Genomic DNA, 13,038 nt, shown 5'->3' on the forward strand with positions numbered 1-13,038 from the left:
TTAACTCTGTTTTTTCCTTCACAGATGCTGCCAGACCTGCTGAGCTTTTCCAGCAACTTTGTTTTTGTTACTGATTTCGGTTTTTAAGACATATAAATAGTTGGGCAAATCGTCAATGGGATATCCAGATACTCCCCCAATCCCTTTCGACACAGCATTCTAACAGACTAAATCCAGCCAATGAGGAGTCCAGTATTTAAACTTATTTACTTTTCTGTCTATGTTTAAAATTTATTCCTGTTATAAATGGCTGTAAAAGAAACAAAGCAGGATGATGCTGAATTTTTCTTCCTGCAATCAAATATAACTGAATGGGTGGGGGCAAAGGGAAAACAAAAGGCCCTATACAGACTTCCCTTGTCACAATGAATTACCTGCTAGCCATTGGAAGAATTACAGCGTAAAATAATTTCAGATCATTAGAAATGTTGAATGTGAATTAATTCTGAAATGTACATTAAGAATTTCAATTAAAACTCAACTGAAAGCTTCACCGAACAAACTAGGACAAACTAACGCTGAAAGTCAAAACCCTGGAACTCCTCTGTAGTACTGAGGGTGTACCTGCACTGGGTTGAGGAGAGCTCACCATCTTCTTCTCAGAGGCAAATGGGACAGGCAGTAAATGCTGGCCCAGCCAGCAATGCTTACTCCTGTGAAAGAATAAACTATGAAAAATTCGGTCTTGATTTTCGATTCACGATCGGGAAGCCATTTTCCAGACAGACTCTGGTTCCCATCACTCTGTCACAATCATCAAATAGAAACGCCCTGATTGGTTTGTTGGCAAGCGTGGCTTGTGGTGTTGAGTGTTTCCAGGAGGTGGGTGACAGCACCAAAGACAGACAGGAATCATAGGATGAATTATGAATCATGCGAGCAGCGGGGCGGGGGGGCTGCTGCTTGTAGAAGACGGAAGGGAGCATCTTAGAGGGGAAGCTGTCCTGCTGAACTCAAAAGAGCCAAATGACCAAGTCGTGAGGGCAACAACCAGTCTAGCACAACATCCAGCATGTTGCAACATTTGGTAGCCCTTTTCTGAGGTCCAGGAGCTTCACAGACTGGAGGGAAACAGCATCCGGATTCCCTCCACCCTCCCGACTTTGAAAATTCCAGACAATCCTGGAGGCCGTGGGGCATTGCATACCTTCTAGGAGTGCCAAGTTCAATTTGTGTCCGTTCCTGTTTTCATCCCCAAGGGTGACTGAAACTCCCAGATACTGTCTCTGACATTTTTAAAAATTTATGTTGCCAAGTTATCAAAAATGCCACAAGAGCCACTGACAAAATTACCTTCTCTGAGCTTTCTAGGATCTAACTTCTGAAAAACAGTCATGACCAAAATGATGGCATCGGAGTTCGAAATCAAAATCGTTCATTTCTTGCTCATAAATATTTAAAAGTGAAAATAATGATCATTCGCAACATTTTGCAGCAAACGCCACAAGTATGTGCTGTATCTATGAATTTGACAATTACAGTAAAGAGGCAGCTGGAGCCTTTGTTTCCCATTGCAAATGAAGTGAAGTTTTTGTTTCTGGATCTCATATCTTTGTCCAACAGGTTGAGGCTGGAATCTCTGATCAGCAAAGCTCATGCACAAAGCTCAACATGCTGACACTACTGTTTGTGCTATTTTACACAGTTGCTTATCTTGGTTCGCGCCTGTAGAAACTAAGACTGTCTGTCATACATGTCCTGGGTATTCACAAATAAACCTTAACAAATCGGTGGTTCTATTCTATTGGAAAACTAGAACTGGGCCTTCTTTTCTGATTAGAATCCCTCCTCTGGGTGAAATCTGACGAAACTTCACAGAGGTAAACCGTTCATTGATAAAGAGTCTGGTTTCTGGTCGAATGAAGAGTGGTGGGTAGGCTCTCAAAGCTGGTTGGTGAATCAGAGACTTGCCTGCTTCAGAGGAACGCACCATGGTGCTGTGCAAGAGAAAGCAGAGTTAACTTGGATTTTTCTCCACAGATGCTGAGTTTTGCTGGCAATTTCTGTTTTTGTTTTGGATTTCCAGCATCGATGGTTCTTTGTTTTTGTTTTCTGTACAGTACAAATTGGGAGGATTTCACAACTCTAAGGTGGCCTCTTGGATATTCTTTTCTTTTCAAAATTCAATTTAATAACAGAAAGAAAAGAAGCTAGGCCTGTGGGTGGGGGTGAGAACTCCTCTGCAGTGTGGTCTTTTGCTCTACCTATTTCCAGGCAGGCAGGGAGCATTCATGGGCCTGCCACTAAAGGGGGAAGCCCCCAACCGGGCCCTGGGTGCCAATTTCTTGGCAATTGATTTGCTTCAAAATTAACTTCGAAGTAAGAAACCTATTTCACTTCGGTTTTGTAATAAGCAGCAAAATTAAATATCACATTGCTCTAACTTGCAAACATTGTGAAGAAAAGCCTCAAATGAAAAGTACAAGCTTATCATTTCAGTTGATATTTGTTCTCTCTGTTCCAGGTCCACTGCTGCTCTCTTATTCCTTTCTTAACTGGGAGAACCCTACAGTCTGATCCATGGATGAGTGCACATATTTCAGGCAAATCACGAGAGACAACCAACACAAGGCATACTCAATATTGATCTGCCTGTCCAGTTTTTCCTTGCACTCTAGCATTAAAAATTCCATTTAGCAATTCAGATAAGAGCTTCTGTAATATGGGCAGAGTATAAGTGAGGTCAAACAACCATGCCTGGTATTGAACCCAAGCTAAATACTTTACAAGACGACCCATTGTTTTTTCTCAAAAACAAACTTGTATCCCTGGATCAAAAAGTGGCAGTATTCTTTAGTGTAATGTCAAGAAGCAGTTTCCAGCATTGCCTGCATTGAGTACATGACACAAGATATTTTCCAATTAATTTTTGTTGTTAAAGGTGTTCAAATTTTCAATGTTCTATATTCATTTAGTGGGGATCACACAATTTATAAAAGGAGTCCAATCAGTTTGTTTCTACTAATGGTTACAGGCTTTTTTTTTTTGGCTCGACAAGTTCAGCTTTTATGGAAATGGAGATTGAGAATTGTATTCTCAGTTTCAAACAGTTCTGATATTTCAAGGCCATTTGTGATTCTCAAACGTACAGTAATTTGTCTTTTTCTGCTTTTGTTTCATGTTAAGAAATCTGTGATATCAAGTTTGTACGCTTTGAAAAGCAAACAATGACACACTTAATCCTTGTATTCTTCAGTCGCTTTGCAAATTTCCGTGGCAGTAATTATGACTTCACGTGTATACTGGAAGCTTTATAAGTCAGATCATAATTGTCTTATTTTATGGAAGATATATTTTTTATCATCATAATTTTGGGGAAGAACCTCAGTGACCTTTCAGTGTGTCACAGGGAAAGGGAATATGGACATTCCTTTTGGCTAAACTGGTCAAACTTGGACAACTCTGAACCAGCACCACTCCTCCCCTTACGACAAAATGTTACCCTGCAACAGATTTGACAGAATTAAAAGTTGCTTTAAATATTATGCAATTTCTGCGACATCCTGTGAAACTTCCAAAGTTTAAGCAATCCACACTAGATCTTGCGGAACTTCCAAAGATATCACACACAAGTGAAAATAACACAAGTAACTATTTAGAAATTATTTGCATCTATGAATGCTTTTTGGAATTGGACAAAAAACTGAAATATGCAGAATGATTATCCTCTTCAGACTGCTTTGCTTCTGAATACTGCAAACACAATCACAATTTAGTTCACAGCCTATTTAAGTGTTCCAGACATCAGTTTAAGTTGAACAACTTAAGGCTTTTCAGGCTTGACTAGAGTCAACTGAGACGTAACCAAGTAAATGCAAGTAAGATACTCGATATTGAGGAAAGGTCATCAAATAAACTGTCACAGTAAGGCATGGGAACACTAATATAAGGCCAAATTAGGATTAATATATTGGAATGTTAGCCTTTACTGAAAGAGGATTTTAAGTCTAGGAGTCATGAAGTCTTGCTTCAACTGCATAAGAGTTCAGTTGGATAGGACCTGGAGTACTGGATGCAGTTTTATTCTCCTTATTTCAGGAAAGATATTGATACAGAGGGAGTGTAATGAACGCCCATGAGATTTGTTCCTGGGATTGTGGGAACGTCCTACTAAGAGAGATTGGGCAAACTAAGCCTGTACTCTCTCAAGTTTTGAAGAATGAGAGATGAATGCATGGAAATGTACAAAGTACTTAAAGGGATAGACAGGGAGATGAAGATAAGCTTCTCCCGTAGGATTAGGGTTGCCTTGTTAGGGAGTGTAAACCCATAGGGCACAAGGATGATAAAAGTATATTTTCACAAAGCGGGTGCAAATCCAGAGCTTCTGGACGACGAAAGAGGTATAGATTAACATGAGGCAAACAATTTGTGCTTAAGATGGAAGGATCAAGAATAAGAGAGCATAGATTTATGGTAAATGGCAAAAGAAGCAACGAGGAGAAACGTTTTCATGCAAGTGGTTATGATCTGGAATGTTCTGCCTGAAAATAGGTTGTGACAGAGTGAAGAAAGGCATTCTAGAGGCTATTGGATTGTTGTCTGAAACAAAACCATGTGCAGGGGGTTACGGGAGAAGGCAGCAGAATGGCAGTAGGGAGATTGCTCATTCAGAGAGCTGGCATGAACATGACAGGTGAATGGCCTCCCCCTGTACAGTAATAATTCTGTGATGTGAGGATTAACACACAAAGCATGACCCTTCATAAATCCTCACTCTGCTGTTTCAAGAAAACAATGAATTAATTCTAAAAAGTTGAACGAGTATGTCAAAACAGATCAAGCACATCTAATTACAAGACCTATGATTCTTGACAAACTCTGAATTTGTTGATGAACAAGCTGGAAAGGCAGAAAAATTCCAATATGTTTTATTATTGAGGATATTTAGCGTAACTTACACTTTGTGTCAATTACACATTCTTTTTCAGTATGCTAGTTAAATTTAGAGATATAATACTTTGCTTTTCTACTTAAGATAGTCAATCTCAATCAATTCCTCAGCACCAGCACCAATGCAAAATAATTAAATACTTTCCACCTTGTATAACAATGGTTAAATGTAGAATGCCCAGATAGAACAGCAAAGATACTGGAGTACACAACGATACATTGATTTTACAGCCACCAGAAACCGAAAGTACTGAAAACAACATCCAATAGTCCGTATACTGAGGCTTAGAGTTAAAATAACCTGAGGTTAGCAACCTGCTGCCACCAGTTCTTTCTCATGCACTTAAAAATTCCACTGCCTGAGCTCTGCACGCCTGAGCTCTATTGCAGTCACCGTTAGATCCTGCAAGATAACTTAGCTCTCCCAAGAGATGGGTTTGATCTGAACACTAGATATGCACTTCTCTGATAAAAACAACTTCCTCTTGCTGCAGATTAGATCAGTAAGCATAGTATCTGAGCTGAAGCCACATAGCAAAGTGCTTCTCCTCTCAAGCAGACTTTGAGTTTATCACTTCTTGTGGCCTTAATCATTCTGTCATAAATAACACACGCCTGTACCTTTTCTGCTCACCACTGACATTTAACAGCTGACACCTGCACTGCCATTGGTAATGCTTCAGTAACCAATGTATACTCATTAAAACAGCATTAATTCTGTAAATAGTACACCTCTGAAAGAGAGAACACTGTCAGTCTTGGCACGGTCACATAACACCAATCATAAAAATTAGATTTCTGCCTCAGGTTTCATCTCAGAATTGCATTAGCCTCATTCAAGTCTTCAGGTCTTACCCAGCATAGATTAAGGGCTGCAATAGCAGCCTGCACAAATACAAAAATTATCACAGTTATAATGTCGCGGTTTATTTCCAAGAATTCTGTGCATTAATATATTTTCTGTCAATTTGTGACTCCTTTTCTAAGTCTACTTAAAAATAGATTTACAGAAATTAACATTACATGTGCTTTTTTTTTAAGCTGAAAGTGCATTTCTACTAAAGTTTAGTGCTTAATATTGAAAATTTTTTCCATTCAACAAAGGCTTTTGTCAAATTGAATTTGATCCTTGAAAGTTTATTAGCTAAGCCCAGTCAAATGTAGCTGTTTCATCAATTACCATCCCTTTACCAGAAGATCAGAAGTAGGGGGTTGGTAGTGGCAGTGTTCAGTATTCCATTAGTGAGTCCTCAGATATGAAACAGTCTATGCTTATGTGCAACATGACCCAGGCAATACTTGGGCTTGAGCTGATGACTTACGCGTGATATTTGTGCTTCAACAGTGCCAGGCAATTAACATATCTAACAAGAGAAAATCTAACCATCTCGACTTGGCATTACCAACATTGCCAGATACAAATAATGTGTAAACAAGGGCAGGTTAAGAGGCTGGGAATTCTGCAACAAATAGCTCACTTCCTGATTCTCCAAAGCTTGTTCGTTCAAGGCGTAACTCAGGACTGTGATGGAATGCTCTACCCTTCTGGGCATTCCAACACACTTAAGAAGCTCAAACTAACCAAGATAAAGCAGTTCACTTGATTGACATCATAGCCACCACTTTCAATATTCACCCCCTATATCACTGGTTCACAATGGTAGCGGTGTGTTCCTTATAAAAGATGCACTGCAGCAACCTGCTAAGGCTACTTTGACTGCATCTTGCAAAACCATGATTCTAATGCCTAAAAGTACAAAGACAGCAGACAGATGGTAATAACATCTCCTTTCAAGTTCATCTCCAGGCCACACAATACTCTGCCTTGGAACCGGATCACTGTTCCTTCACTATCATTGGATCAAAATCCTGGAACTCTCTCCCTAATAGTGGTTCCAGGTGATTGATTATTTCTGTCTTCTCAAGAGCAATTAGAACTAGACAGGAAACCATGGACTGGTCCACATCCCATGAATCAATAAAAATATTAAAATTCAAAATTACTTTTTAGCATAAAAGTAAAGATCAAAAATTGCTGACTGGAGAATTAATTTGATTTTAACTGGAGGGAGATGAAATGGACCATGGTGTAAATTGGCTGCCAGCCCAGAATGCTTCTCATTCCTTAAAATATGAAAATTTGTTCTTAAAACAACAACAAATAATATTAACAAAAAATGGCTTAAACCTGCTATCTAGGTCAGAATCCCTATTCCTGACTTAGATCAGACAAAATGCTACATACTTACCAATCCCTGATTTTTCAGGTTTGTTTTGCACTGGAGAACCCTTCCAAACTGAGCAAGTGAAGGAACTGTCATGGAGAGAAGCCAACAGAATCTTCATAGTAGCCATGCCACTAGTTAAGGCACTTGCTGCCATATTCTGGCAAGTAATGAATTTAAGTATCCAAAGCCCCTTTGAGTAACTACAGAGGGAAAGTAAGCAACGTAAGCTTTGTGCGTAAGGAGGTAGGGTGGCAGATGGATTGGTGAGGGATAAGGGGGTGGCAGATAGGTGACGGGTTGTAAGTTGGCACATGGGTGGGAGGTAAGATAGAAGGTGGGTGGTTGACAGGCTTGGAATAGCTGGTGGATGAGAGACACATGGTGGCAAGTGGTTGGTGAGGATGTACACTGGCAGGTGATGGGTGAGGGTGTTTGGATGACATGATGGTTGGATGGGTCAGAGGATAATTAGATGATGGGATAGGGGTGTAGTTGGATCTGTTGTGTCAGTAATTTGAATTGGTTTTAATCTGTCCAACAGCTCATAGGTAACTAACCTTGAGGGCTAAACCTGCAAAGTTTCCAACTCTAGATTCCAACTGCTGATCCAAAACCTGGGAGATCTAGTCCATGATGCTGGAATGTGATGGGTAAATCAGTTCTCCTTGACATCATGCTGTCACACAGCAAGTTGATTACCAAAAACATAGCGGTAGATTTTTAAATTTAATATTAGAAATCAACTACAGCTTGAAGCACGATGAATTAAGTGAAAACAATGGAATTGCAAAAACTGGAATAATAAATTACATAACCCAACTGCGGAGCATGTATTAATCGATGCCAATTACATCAGCGATTCATTTGTTTTAAACGTTAAAGCTGGACTGTATTCAATCTGTTACCAAGAAGACAAGGGACATCAAAGATATCATCTAAGCTTTAAAGCAGGGGAATTGTAATGTAAAAGACAATCAGGTGGGGGGCAGCTGAGAAATGTTGCTTCAAATAGTACAATGTCCAAAAAAAGCAGTGAACCTGATGATTGATGTCATAAGAAGGTTCACTCGTTCACACAATTTAACTTCAGCCTGGATTATTTTACCTAGGTGTAAATCTTTGATTTTTTTTTTTACATGCACCGAACAAGACAACCCTTTAACAACACAACTGCTTCACATTTGAAAAGATTCGATGTTATACAGTAAATCCAGGCCATGAAACATCAGTGAGGGCAGGTCTGATAACATCCTGCCAATCTTCTTCCTGTCAAGTCAACCCTAGGAGACAGTAGGCAAATTGCCTGATTGACTTAAATTGACAAAAATATACATCATCTTTATTATTAAAAGAGCAATTACACTCTGGTTAGTGTCAAAGCTGAAAGGAAACACCTCGCCAGTATAAGTCTGCGACATTATATTTTTTCATATATTTCTTAAAAATTGTGAAATGCAAAAAAAAAAACATTTTTGGAATACAACACACAAGATGCTCTGGAAAAAGTAAAGCTCATATGCCCTATTCTCTTTATATTATCAACAAAAACCACAATGTCATGGTTCAGCCTGTATTCTAAATTTGCTAAAGAAGGTGATTTAACCTATATAAACTTCCAAGGACAACAAAGTTTCAACGAGTGTGATTGCCATGCCACACCCTGAGACATGTTCTACAAGTATTCCTTAACTATTTAATCTTTTCTTACAGCGTCAATGTCATTGCCAGACAGTAATTTTTTTAGACCTTTTAGTGGAGCTCAGTGAATTAGTATTAACAAATTCTGATGGAATTCCATCTTACATACCAATTACCCCAAGAATAAACATTCCTAAAGTTGCTAGCTTCACATGATACTTGACTATCTTCAACCTATGTTGTGAATAAATTCAAAACATCTTAAACAAAAACACAAATTGCTGGAAGAACTCAGCAGGAGAGAAAGCACAGTTAATGTTTCGGGTCCAGTGACCCTTTTGAAGGGGCCCTCTTATTTTTAAATTGTGTGCCTTATGTTTAATCTCTTCTACAAGGGAAAACATTCTATTAAAATCCATGCTGTCAAGTCCCCTTAGGATCTTAATAAAACTACCTCTCATTCTTCTGAATTTCAATGGATATAGGCCCAGCTAGCCTTGCCTTCACTTCTTAATGGAAGTTGAACACCAGAAGTTTAATTCTAGTTTCTGGTACAAACATGCATTGTCTTGTACCTCTCTAGCTAACTCTATTCATCGTTCCATCTACACACTCTTTCCACGTCTGTTTGCCTATTTGCCATCATGCCCCATGTTGGACACAATGTTGTGTAAGTAAATATTATCAGCAAACTATGAGAAGTACATACTCACGCAGAGTGTAGGAGCTGCGTAAAGAAAACAAGTTGAAATGGAGCACTGTGGAATATCAATTATCACTGGACCATCCCAAGACAGAGTCTTCTCTATTCAGCATCATCTTCTTATTACTTAGCCTGTTATTCATCTAGCCATTTCATATCCTATTTTACAAAGACTATAAATGTTAAACCTTAGTTTTTAAGTGTTTTCCAAAGGCCACTTAGGATTCAAATGGTTACTATCAAACTTCAACAAATTCTCAGACATATCTCGGGGGCATTTCTACGTTGTTACTTTTCAGAGAAGAAGGAAAAATGGATTTTCAACCTTGTTTAAAACTGAAAGAACTGTGGAAACTGGAAATCAGAAATTGCTGGAAAAGCTCAGCAGGTCTGGCAGCATCTATGGAGAGAAATCAGAGTTAATGCTTTGGGTCAAGTGACCCTTCTTCAGAACCCTTGTTGAAACCTTATTTCCTGCTTCACATAAGTAACTTTTTGATTACAAATTTACAAATTGCAAATTTATATAGCCTTTTAACTACCTAAAATCAGTGCAGTACAGGAGCAGGCCATATGGTCCATCTGTATTGACTCTTTAGCAGAACAATCTACTTAGTCCTATTCTCCTACTCTTTCCACATAAACATCTATTTTGCCTTCAATTTTGTAGAACTCATTTGCCTCTTACAATTGTTATTTAATTAATAGATATCACCTTATCAGCCTGTGTATTCCCAAACTTGACAGAAATGATTTTTTTTCATATCGCCTCTTGTAACATCAGTAAGAAATATCTGCTAATCACACTGAATCTGTGATCTCTGCCCTCTCAAAAACAATCCTTCAACCATTGAAAACAGCTGCTCATTATTTATTTTATCAAACAATTCAGGATTGTAGAAACCTCTACTGAAACTTTGCTTCATCTGCTTTGATCCAAGGAGAAAGAAAAATTGCTTCTCCAGCCTGCCTGTTTGGAGAAATGCAAGTGTGTTTACTTAGCGTACTGGCTAGCTTGCCATGGGCAACTGGAGAGTATGTGGCAACCATTACACATACATCACTTGAAACGTGGTGTCAAGGTGAAGGATGCTACAGAGAAACAAAGCTGAACGCAAGCAGCAGTTTGCCATCTGCAGAGAAATCAATTAACCTCTTTTGTGCCCTTCCCAAAGTCTTCCAGTCCTTTCTGAATTATGGTGTCCGGAATTGCATGTAAAACTCCAACCAGGACATTAGTTTTATAAATATTTAGCATAGCCCCTAGCTTTTATACTCTAGGGGCTAAATGTTAGCTTTGGTTGGGAGAGCGGGTGCGGTTTCAGTAGCACAGTTTTTACTACAGTCATTGCATTTGCATCTGACTTCCTGCTTTTATGACCAATAGAAGAAATGGGTGCAATGACATGTCTTTCTGCTCCACTATTTAAAGGAACCCTTGCGAGGGCAGGTGTACAAGCAGAATGAAAACCTGCACATCCGTGGCAACATAGCACTAGCCTTCTCTAATACAATGCTGAAGCTCAATGCAAATGTAAGGAACAGCTACTCATCTTTTGATTAGGCACTTAACAGCCTTCAATACGGAGATCAACAATTTCAGCTCACAATTTTTTCTTGCAATTTTTGGTATTTTGTTTTTACTTTCAGATAGTAGCATACCTGCTCCAGGCACATTGTTAGTTACTTTGTTTCTATTCCAGTCCCATCATCAACAGTTGCTTTGGCCAACGACAAACACCCCTGTCATTTAATCTCTCCCAATTTTCACCCTTCTTACAGGCCTCTTCTTGCTTCTCCCAACTATCTCTTGCTCAAAACATTTTATACCAGTTGTAATGGATGATCCTTTAATTGTATGGGCTAGTGTTGGGCAATGGTATGGGGAGCATCCTTTGGATCCCCTAAGGTGGTCATTTTCTTGCCTTAATGGTCTCCACACCCCCACCCCAGCCTCTTGAACTGGGACTGGAGGGTTTGAATTATAGGAGAGGCTGAATAGGCTGGGGCTTTTCTCCCTGGAGCCTTGGAGGCTGAGGGGTAACCTTACAGACATTTATAAAATCATGACAGGCATGGATAGGGTGAATAGCCAAGGTCTTTTCCCTGGTGTGGGGGAGTCCAAAACTACAGGGCATAGGTTTAAGGTGAGGGGGGAAAAATTTAAAAAGGACCTGAGGGGTAACTTTTTCACACAGAGGGTGATACATGTATGGAATGAGCTGCCAGAGGAAGTGGTGCAGGCTGGTACAGTAACAACATCTAAAAGACATTTGGACGTGAATATGAATGGGAACGGTTTGGAGGGATATGGGCCAAATTCTGGCAAATAGGACTAGATTAATTTAGGATATCTGGTAGGCATGGACGAGTTCGACTGAAGGGTCTGTTTCGTGCTGTACATCTCTATGACTCTAGACCCTTAACTCCTTAAAGCCCTCTTTAAGACCACTGACCCTGGACTTATAACTGGGCTCCTTGGTAATGGTGGGACTGCCTGTTTACCTCTCCTGGATGGTACTATCAGCCTCAGCAACACACCTTTTCTATAGTTACTATAAATGAAAAGAACACACTTATCAAGCTGCATGAAACTTATTCAAGCATAGAATCATCAAATAATTTAGTACAGAATGAAGTGGGAATTAGCCCATCATGCTGTGCTGACCCTTTGAAAGTGATATCATTTAACTGCAATTCCACAATCTATCCCTGATTGAACCCTGCAATTCTTTTCCACATTAAGTGTTTATTCATTTCCCTTTTGAAGGTCATTACTGATCCTGCACCACTCTTGCAGGAAAGCATCCCAGGTCCAAACAACTTAACTGCATCAAAACAAATTGCTCCTGCAGGTTGCCTCTGGTTTTTTTATGCCAGTCATTTTAAACTTGTATGTTCCTGCAAATTGGAAACCGTTTCTCCTAATTACAGCCTCAAAACCATTCCATGATCTTGAACTACTCTATCGAGTCTCCCCTGAACTTCATCAGTTCTTAGAGAAGCTATTGCAGATTCTCTGGCCTGCCCACAAAACCAAAGGCCCCTAAGCTGGCACCATTCTAATAAATCTCTCCACATCTCCCCTGAGGCTTTACCATTCTTCCTGAAGTATGCTGAACACAATATTCCAGTTGAGGCCTAGGTAGCACGTTATAAAGTTTAGTATAACTTCCTTGTTTTTGTTCTCTACATCTCCATTAATAAAACTAATAAGCTTGTGTCTTCTTAGTTTATTTCTCAAATGTTCTGCCACTTCTGGACATACACCCCCATTTTTTTTGTTCCTGTATCCTTATTGAAATCATATCGTTTAGCTCTGCTCAGGCTTCTGACCAAAGTGAATCACTTTGCACTTCATCACATTGAATTTCAACTGGTACATATCTTCCCTTCCACCAGTCTGTTTCCAACTAAAGCTTGTATATTCCTCTTTGTCATTTCTACATTTACAACATTTCCAATTTTCTCTTTTGCAAATTTTGAACTTCTGCTCTCTAAGTCCAGTTTTGAAAATTTACCAAAAGAACAGTGGTTCTAATACTGACTCTCATGAACAGCAATGTGAAACAAAAA

Source organism: Rhincodon typus, unplaced genomic scaffold, assembly GCF_021869965.1.
Source record: "Rhincodon typus isolate 14 unplaced genomic scaffold, sRhiTyp1.1 hic_rhity00002431, whole genome shotgun sequence".
NCBI lineage: Eukaryota > Metazoa > Chordata > Chondrichthyes > Orectolobiformes > Rhincodontidae > Rhincodon > Rhincodon typus.